Here is a 9821-nt window from a genome sequence, read left to right as displayed (position 1 = left end):
TTGCCGATTCTCTGCCTTGTCACTCTACCTTCTTTGATTTATTTGCCTTGATTCTCCACCTTCTATAGAAGATAGCTAATAGCTGTATATCTAATGTAATAAATTAACTGTTCATATCTGTTTCGAATAATGAATTCTATTTTATTGTGAAGAAATGATTATGTTTCCAATGAATCAGTAATAAATTTCATTATGGAGATCAAATATTTTGTTGATTAATTACATTCTACATGATAGAGCTATCTGCATTGTCGAATGATAGACAAGGACAGGAACACCAATGTTAATCGAATACTGCCATTTTAATGAGGACCTCATATAGACGAATTTTCAAAAGTTACGTAACGTCAGCAAGGAAATCATTATTTTCATGTCAAGAATCTAATAGAGTGACTCGTTACTTTGACGACAATGTCTCTATGAAGAAATCGATAAATCTTTCAGAATTTATGTACAGTGCTGACCCACCTCTTGTTATGGGCTTGAAACTACTTGGATATAACCATAGAGAAAAGATCACATGAGAAGATATCCCATGGTATAGGGCGTTTATGTTCCAATTTTCGCTGTTCAACTTAAGCCAATAGTCCTAGTAGTTTTTTCCAGTGAAACAACTAAGATAGGCCTATAATCATAGAGAAAATATAAAATAAGTAGAAATCCCATGGTATTATGACGTTATATTTATATTTCAGTGTTAACTCAAGCCGATATTCCTAGCAGTATTTTTTCGTGAAGCTATATAGTGACCCTGGTAGTCTCATACTGTGCCTTTTCTAAACTCTCATACGGCCACAACAGTAATAATAGACAGTAGTCGAAAGTAATCGGCTTCGGTTGACAAAAAAGTGAAAAACAAAAAGGTACCAAGTTCCGGTTTCAAAAACACACAAATTTTGAACATAAACGACCTAAACCATGGGATATCCTCTTATGCTATCTTTTTTCTCTACTTTAACACACATCACTCACTCATTAAGCTGCTGAATAGTGTAATAGAAATGTATTTATCATTCAAACTGCATGGTTCAGTTTAGTGCTTGAAACAACTTAGATGTAACACACTCAGCTCAACTTATATAAAGCTGTTTAATAGAATATAGAAAAAAATGTATTATTATACCGGGAGTTTCAAAGAGAATGGCCCAATTTTAAACAGTTATATTTATTTTAAAAAATGGTACACTCAAACCAATTTCACATCAGATTACTCACAGAAGTATCAAGTTTATGATGATGTATTATAAGTGTTCTATGTGCCCTCCTTTTGAGGCTCGGACGACATCTAGACAGTAGCCAAATTCATCCCAGACTGTTCGCAAGATGTCTTCTCGGACTGTAGCTTCTGCATCAGTTATCCTGGTTTTTAGCTCCTCAATATCAAGTGCTAATGAGGGAGGAACATAAACACGATCCTTCCTCAGCACTTGATATTGAGGAGCTAAGAATGGTATATCTTGATTGACAGTACCTATTTTATTAACGTTTAGTGTTGCCATTCATGTCTATCATTCGACAATCCAGATATCACTATCCTTTTCTAGCTCCGCAGCGTTGACAAATCGTATTTTAACAATGTAGAGATATAATATTTGATTCAATACATTTAAATAACAACATACAAACTTTGGTAGCGTACATCATTTCAATGACCTCGTCTCATCAGTTTTTTTTCTCAATCTTATCAAGACCTCTTGATTTAAACAGCTTTATTGATCTTCAGATGAGATCTGATGGTTCCAAATAACTTGATGAACCTGTTCGTTTTACGGTAATAATTATAACAGTGTAGTAAGACTGTAATAATAATGAACGCAATAATTGGTACTTGAGGCTTTGGATTATTATTGGCTTGACTTCATTATGAAAGCTGCTCTCATTTTATGGGGAGCAGTTGATGATCATACAGTGAGGTCTACGTTACAATGGCAGTGGAGGAAGATATGATAACAGCGTTGCCGATTCTCTGCCTTTTATAGAGGATAGCTCATACCAGTGTATCTGATGTAATATTAACTGTTCATTCTTGTTTAAAATGGTCGATAATATTTTATTCGTCTAAAAATACTTTTTCAATGAATAAATAATACATTTGAATAATTGAGATTGAATATTTTGTTATTTGACTATATTTATTCACTGTTGGAGTACGATCCGGCTACGTTGCGGAGCCAGAAAAAGTTAATATCAAATTTCATGAAAATCTATTCAACGCGTTTCGTCGTAAATACGGAACATATGAACAAACATAAATATAAGAGAAATGCAAAACCGTCGACTTGGATTTTAGACCTCAACTCGCTCGGTCAATTAACTTGGATTTCGAATTTTTCAGATTGATGACGGTATATTTCAGTTGAAAAACAAATTTCAGAAAATAATTCAATTTAACAATAACTATATAGTCTCATTTGAACTTCCAATTATGACGAAAATAATCTTTACTAAACTTGTTCGGTTTTACATTCAAAAGAAACTCCCCTACTATACATTACCTATATACTTATAATCGTAATTATTTATATATTACTATATATACAATGCTATATAATATTGTACAATATTTCCATACTCAAATTGTATAATCATATATATATATATATATGGCACTCACTCACTGACTGACTGATTGACTGACTGACTGACAAAAAACGTTCAAATTTGGTAGGTATGTTCAGTTGGCCCTTTAGAGGCGCACTAAGAAATCTTTTGGCAATAACTCTAAGGGGGTTTTTAATGGTTTAAAGTTCGTCTTCTAGTATGTATATTCTTCTTATTCTTTTAATTATAATTGAAAAATGTCCATAGCATATGTCAATATAGAACTATAATCTAAGAGAGTACCTCTTCGAAACAGTTGAACTGGTAACTAAATTAATGATTTGAAAGGTTGGCATTAAGTTGAGTGACTTGTTAGGTGATCTCATCCTTGGACGATCCAGCGGGGGTCTAGGGGGCGGAGCCCCCTGTCTAGACGGATATGGCGAGCGAAGCGAGCCTGATGGCTAGTTATTATATAAAGGAAGGATTGGCTTATACAATCATGTACGCATCATCACGTCTCAACTACTAAACTGATCATCTTAAAATTGTGCATGAATATTCATAATTCACTGAAGATGGTCATAGGCCTTTTCTCATTTTTATTATTTGATAATAATTTTAATAAAACAAATTTACCCAATTTGTGATAAAAAGTTCATGAAAGATGAATAATAGGTATAAATGTTTTTTTGTGTAGTTCAGAAGTTGATATTGTGGTAATCATTCATATTAAATAAAAATATTAACAAATTGTCAAAAACCACAGATTTTATTTTGTTGGAAAGACCGGTTTCGGTTGTTACGCCATTGTCAATCTCTGATAAGCTAAAACTAAATACCAGTTTATCAGAGATTGACAATCATGTTGTAACAACCGAAACCAATAAAACCTGTTGTTTTTGACAATTCCTGGGTATTATTATTATTTAATAAGATTATAAAGATAATACAATAAAATTTATCAGCACACAATAATTATGTTTGGGACTGGAGAACAAATTATTATTCAATTTGTGTTACAAAGTTTATGTAAGATGGATTATAAAAATGATCAGCACACAATTCATTTATTATGTGTTGCGACTGGAGAAAGTTGAATTATTGACAGATTTCGGCGAAGATTTTCAAGAGTGGCGATAAGACATTGACATGTGATTGACACATCGCTATTACATGAACTTTTGCACTTTCACACTACTTGCTAACAACAGAGTGGTTCCTATTACACAAGGAATTTGTCACCGATCAATAGCTTTTGGATATAGTAAACCAAGAGATAGTCACTTTTCTTTCTAGGGCTACTAAAATAATTATTGAAGCACAATAAGGGCCGGTTTCCGAGCTCGGGATTTAGCTAAGTTCTAGACTTTAAACAGCTGGAGTCGAAAAATTGACTTTTCAAGACGGGGCGTAGTCGCAGCAAAATAAATCTTATATATTTTCTCATTTCTATAATATATTGGAAACGTTTTTACTTGACGAAATGGAACATTCTCAAATAATTCAAAATAGCTGAAACTGTACACTATTTTCTCTTTATTTCATTTTGTGTTCAATTTTCTAGTTTTTCAAAATTCTATTTGAACGTGGACTGCGACTACGCCTCGTTTCGGAAAGCCAATTTTCTGACTCCAGCTGTTTAAGGCTGTGCAAAGCAGGACCTCCTAAATACCTATAGGTATTACGAGGTCCTGTGCAGAAGCTGAAAATAAACTCTCTACTCGTGATATTTTTCAAAGTTTTTCGATTAGTATATCATCAAGCTATCAAAATGAAAAAGTTTTCTCAGGTAAACATTTTTTTTCCGATCATTAATTTTTGAGATATGAGCACCTGAAGTTTAAATTTTGGGACAGAGAAAATTCAAATCCGGTAAGAGATAAATCCATGAGATTTAGAGGATAGATTCTTCATGGTATTGTTGATCTAGTAAAACAAAAATGTTTCAAAAATATCAATTTTTGAGAAAGTTATTCAATTTACTAAAAATAACTTTTTGTTAAGTTATTTCTGGTTATTTTTGGTAAATTGAATAACTTTTTCAAAAATTGATATTTTCAGAAACTTTTTGTTCTATAGATCAACAATACCATGAAGAATCTATCCTTTAAATCTCATGAATCTATATCCTACCGAATTTGAAATGTTATGTCCCAAAAAATCAAACTTCAGGTGCTATATCTCAAAAATAATGATCGGAAAAAATGTTTTTCTGAGAAAACATTTTCATTCTGATAGCTTGATGATAAAAAAATCGAAAACTTGGAAAAATATCACGAGTAGAAAGTTTTATTTTAGCCTTTCCACAGCCTTAAAGTCTAGAACTTAGCTAGATCCCGAGCTCGGAAGCCGGCCCTAAAAGTTATAAAGTTAAAAGTGAATAATTATCAAGTTATCAAAAGTTTAACCATTTTATTATTAGTTGTGTCTGTTTTGTATAGTTGTCTTTTATAGTTGTGTTTGTTTTATATAGTTGTGCTTCTATGGAATTGTTATAAAACACAACTTGTTTCAACTCTTCAAGCGTCATTTCTAAGTGTAAATGAAATGAACAACATTAAATTGAACCAAGTTCATGTTCATTTATGATAATCATTCATATATTTCCACTAGAAGCTAGAAATATCACGATTTCCCACACCCAGACTGTCTCTGTGGGGAACATTTAGGTACTTCAATTATAATTTATTCCTGCAAATGTGAATTTTTCTTCACAAATAATATTTCCAATTTATCAGACATGTTCACTAATAGGACGACTGATATGTGGAAGCCTCATCCTACTTTATGTGATGGGTGATAATTTCACATTCGGAATCGTCGTTAATTAAATTTACCTACACACTTTATTATCATAACTCCTGACTTATCAGATTATATTAATTTTTTTTAAATATATGGATATTAATAGGATTAATTTACATATGAATTAAATTTTTATCTGAATAATAATTATAATAGATCATTTATATGATTTTAATTTTGAATTTACTAGCCCAATATATATATTGGTCAAGAATGGAGGATCACAGATTAGATCACGATATTTTCAACCAAATTTTATTCAACAATGTTATTCTAGTAACAAAATATATATAATATAGAAAAATCAATCATAACTAATAGTAGATTACATGAAATATTTACATTTTTATCGAATAGGAACATAAAACTTACATTATAATAGAAAAACAATTGAAAGGCGCAAGGCGCGTCTACTTATGGAAGACTGATAAACAAAATCTTCATTATTCTATTTTCCATACAGTGAAGCAGTATATTTTAATGTACCTAAAATACATGTATATGTATATAAGTGTTCTAGGTACCTTGGAATATTTTACCGAGAGTAGCGTATCCCTGTAGACTGTAGTTGACAATATCAGTATAATAAAATTGAAAATTTTTAAATAAAATTTAAATGAATTATTCGAGTTGTGAATATACGTTTTTGAACGATCGACATACATTTATTAATTCCTTAATATTACAAACTTCACTCAGGCTCCGTTTCTGGGACACTTAAAAATATAATGGATCATTAAACCTATAGATTCAATGGTCTATTAGATTTAATAAGTGAGTATCCTTGGAAGCGGGCCTTGCTTTCTGAATAATTCGGATTTTGAGATGACATTTTTTATACCGTGCTATATTTGTAGCAGATAGCACTAGAAATGAGATCTTTTGCATATAAAAAGAATAGGCTTATCGTAATTCTGAACTAAAATTTAAAAAATTGTGGTCTCAAACCATTTTTCAATGATTCTCCGTTCCTCAATCAGTTTATAATTTCCAACTTCATTTAAATGGACTCTATTCTCGACCAAATATATTGTGATTTCTCATAAGAATTCAACATAAAAACAAACATAATGATACATAATTACACTCCAAGCTTTCACTTCTGATCAAAATGCATTGCATAAAATAATGGAAATGGAATGCATGATAGAAAAAATATTCTATAGCCTATGTTATTAATGTTCATTATCCATTATGTCCAAACTTCATCTCGTCAACAAATTAAAAAGTCATTCTATTATTCCTCATGGAATACAAAAATAATTTGGATCATCATCTATATTCATACAAATACACAGCCTTTCATTGATGTTTACATTTACTCAACAAGTCTATTTACAGTCACATCGATTTTTGGACGTCAGATTTTTGCCATCCTTATAAAATTCTATTCAGCCAGTTACACATACATTGATTTTAGGACCTTCGATTTTTTGCCGTACTTATGAATTCTATCAGATTGAACAGATGTTGTTATTAATATTATTATTATTATTCTCTATTGATCCATACAACAAGTACATCATCAAAATGATAGGGAGAGAAAAAAATATAAGGTAACCTTGTGCTATTCCTCTCCCAAATTCAGATAAGGTCCGAAACAGGTTGAGTGTTGTATAGTTGTTCATTTCACAAAATTTTCAGTTCTTGATAATTATTTTCACAAAGTGGATTTCCAAATGTAGATGCTCACATCCTTGATGTTTGTCAAGTTTCTTTTAATCTGATAGAATTCATAAGGACCATTTTTAGGGAAAAAATCGAACATCCGAAAATCTATGTGTATTTGAACATAACTTGGCGAACACGTCATGTAGTGTTCCTACACACATCATCATGTATTTGACAAGCTCCGTTTATCTATTTGTCATTCTATTATCTATCAATAATACCACTAACTTATAATTCAAATGGCAGTTATTAGGGAGCAATAATCTCCAGGACGGTTCACATAAATATTGGCAGTAGTAGCAAAATAGGAGGACAAACTGCATCCAGCACAATGACTCCTGCCAAGCTATTTGAATTCTACCGTACATCAATGGAAAATGACCTACATACAATTATAACAACTATACATCCAACTTAGAAATAATATGGCATGTTAATTACACGTATATACAAAAATGAAACATGTATTTTCGGCTATGAATTTTCGAGAATCCACGGTCTGAAATTAATGGCCCGGTTGCACAATGCAGGGCAATATTTTAAATTAGTTATAGTTAAAATTTTCATCATGGTTGAATGCCACAAAAACCAATCAGAGAAGTTTGTAGCGTGAATATTGATGCTCTGGAACTTTTTATTTTTATTAAAATATAGTGGATTTTTGACAACATTTCAAGCCTCTTCAATCAGAGAAGCTTTTTTGTGAAGAATGTATCTATAATGGTTCTCGTGGCTTTTATACCCGGTTAGATTTTAATAGGCTTTTGTGAAAAGAGGCGTTCGGCGTTCTCGTGGAATTAATCACGGTTAAAATTTAACCGGCTGTTGTGCATCCGGGCCCTGGAATGTTAACTCATTGCCTGCATACAGTGCATTCCAATCCTTAGTACCTAGGTATCACATTACCAGAGGGTTGGGTTCGAATAGTATATGGAATGTATTACATTTTATACGTTACATTCTATATTCTCTGGGTGGGTGGGAGTCAAGTAAAGTTAGAATATAACAGAACTTAGAGTAGGTTTGAAGAGTCAACTTATTACAGAACTTGTAGTAACTTGATCATCTTTTAGGGAGTGACGATTACTCCGGTCATAAATAACAGTCACTTGTCAGGAAGTAAGGACTGATGCTCCACTGAGATTACCATGAATGGGAGAGCTATTATCATGAGTGTTGGAGTAGGTTAAAGTCGTCACTGTAGTGAGGTACACGTTATAATGGCAGTGGAGAAAGATAGAAGAACAACATTACCGATCCTCACTGTCTTGTCAATGCCTTCTATAGACGGTAGCTGATACAAGTTTATTAATGTGATGTTAATTGTTCATTCTCGATTTAAATAATCAATTATATTTTATTAAGCAAGGTATTATATTTTTCAAAAATTTCATAATTAAGATGAATTATTTTGTTAATTAATTATTAATTCTACATTGTTGAAAGCCGATCTGGCAACAGAGCAAAGCGAGAGAGAGAGAGATAGTGCTATAGATCTATACATTCTCGTGTTATCGACTATGCATTTCGATGTACAAAAGATTCAAGTTGGTTCGATTTAGTTTGATAAATACATCCGGGCCTTCAAGATCAAACTATTTTGATATTGCTAAATTATTCAAACTTCAATCATATCCGATAAAATTTGTTTCAGCATCTAGACCTACAACTCTGTTCAACTCGATCTATAGATGTGTTATTCATATTTTATAGATTGTTGCGTGACAATTCATTTATGAACAAATAAGTAATCGGCCTCATAGAGGTCAATCTACATCTTATGGAATTGTTATTGACCAATCAACTGTATTCAACTCTATCTATAAAAGTATATTTTATACTTTATAGTTCGTTACGTGACGATCTATGCCTAAACAAATTTAACTCATAGAGTTAATCTACATCTTATCACATTGTTATTGATCTATAAGCTGTATTCAACTCTATCTATGAAAGAGTTTTTCTGATCCACAACTGTATTCAACTCGATCTATGGAAGTGTTTTTCTGATCTATAACTGTATTCAACTCGATCTATAAAAGAGTTTTTTTGATCCACAACTGTATTCAACTTGATCTATGGAAGTGTTTTTCTGATCTATAGCTGTATTCAACTCGATCTATGGAAGTGTTTTTCTGATCTATAACTGCTATTCAACTCAACCTATAAAAGTGTTTTCCAGATTAAACTGTGTTCAACTCGATCTATAAAACAATTTTCCTGATCTCTAACTGTGTACAATCGATCTATAAGGGCGTCTTTCCGATCTATAACTGTATTCAACTCGATCAATAAAAATGTATATCTATAACTGTGTTCAACTTGATCTATAATGGAGCTTTCAGATCTCTAACTAACTGTGTACAATCGAAATAAAAAGTGTTTTTCATATTTTCACAGTTCCTTATGAACGAGGTCATATAACTGTATTCAACTCAATCAATTCAATCAATAGAAACAGTAATACTCTGATCTATGTTCAACTGTGTTCAACTCTATAGTTAGGTCCATGTTATAATGGCAGTGGAGGAAGATAGGAGAAAATGTTGCCGATCCTCTGTTTTGTCAATGCCTTCTTGACGGTAGCTGATACAGGTTTATTGATGTAATATAACGGTTCATTCTCGTTTAAAATAATCAAGAATTATATGTTACAATAATTTCATACTGAATATTTCAAGATAAAATATTTTGTAAATCAATTATTAATTTCACATTGTTAAAATACGATCTGGCAACAGAGCAAAGCAAGAAAGAGATAGCGCTATCCGCTTTGTTGAATGACAGACAAGGATAGCAAT

The 9821-nt window shown here is 31.8% G+C and overlaps 1 protein-coding gene across 1 annotated transcript in view; it reads right to left on the bottom strand.

The window, feature by feature from the left end:
* Positions 1–9743: 9743 nt before the first annotated feature.
* LOC111063962 (ras-related and estrogen-regulated growth inhibitor-like) overlaps positions 9744–9821 on the bottom strand; it is a 66408-nt gene continuing 66330 nt past the window's right edge. The window contains exon 4 of the mRNA XM_039420281.1: positions 9744–9821. This exon is cut by the window's right edge and continues 401 nt beyond it. The gene's annotated coding sequence lies outside the window, so the exon portion shown is untranslated.

Source organism: Nilaparvata lugens, chromosome 2, assembly GCF_014356525.2.
Source record: "Nilaparvata lugens isolate BPH chromosome 2, ASM1435652v1, whole genome shotgun sequence".
NCBI classification, from domain to species: domain Eukaryota; kingdom Metazoa; phylum Arthropoda; class Insecta; order Hemiptera; family Delphacidae; genus Nilaparvata; species Nilaparvata lugens.
Note: the sequence above shows the minus strand (reverse complement) of the source record. Positions and strands in the feature narration are given on the sequence as shown.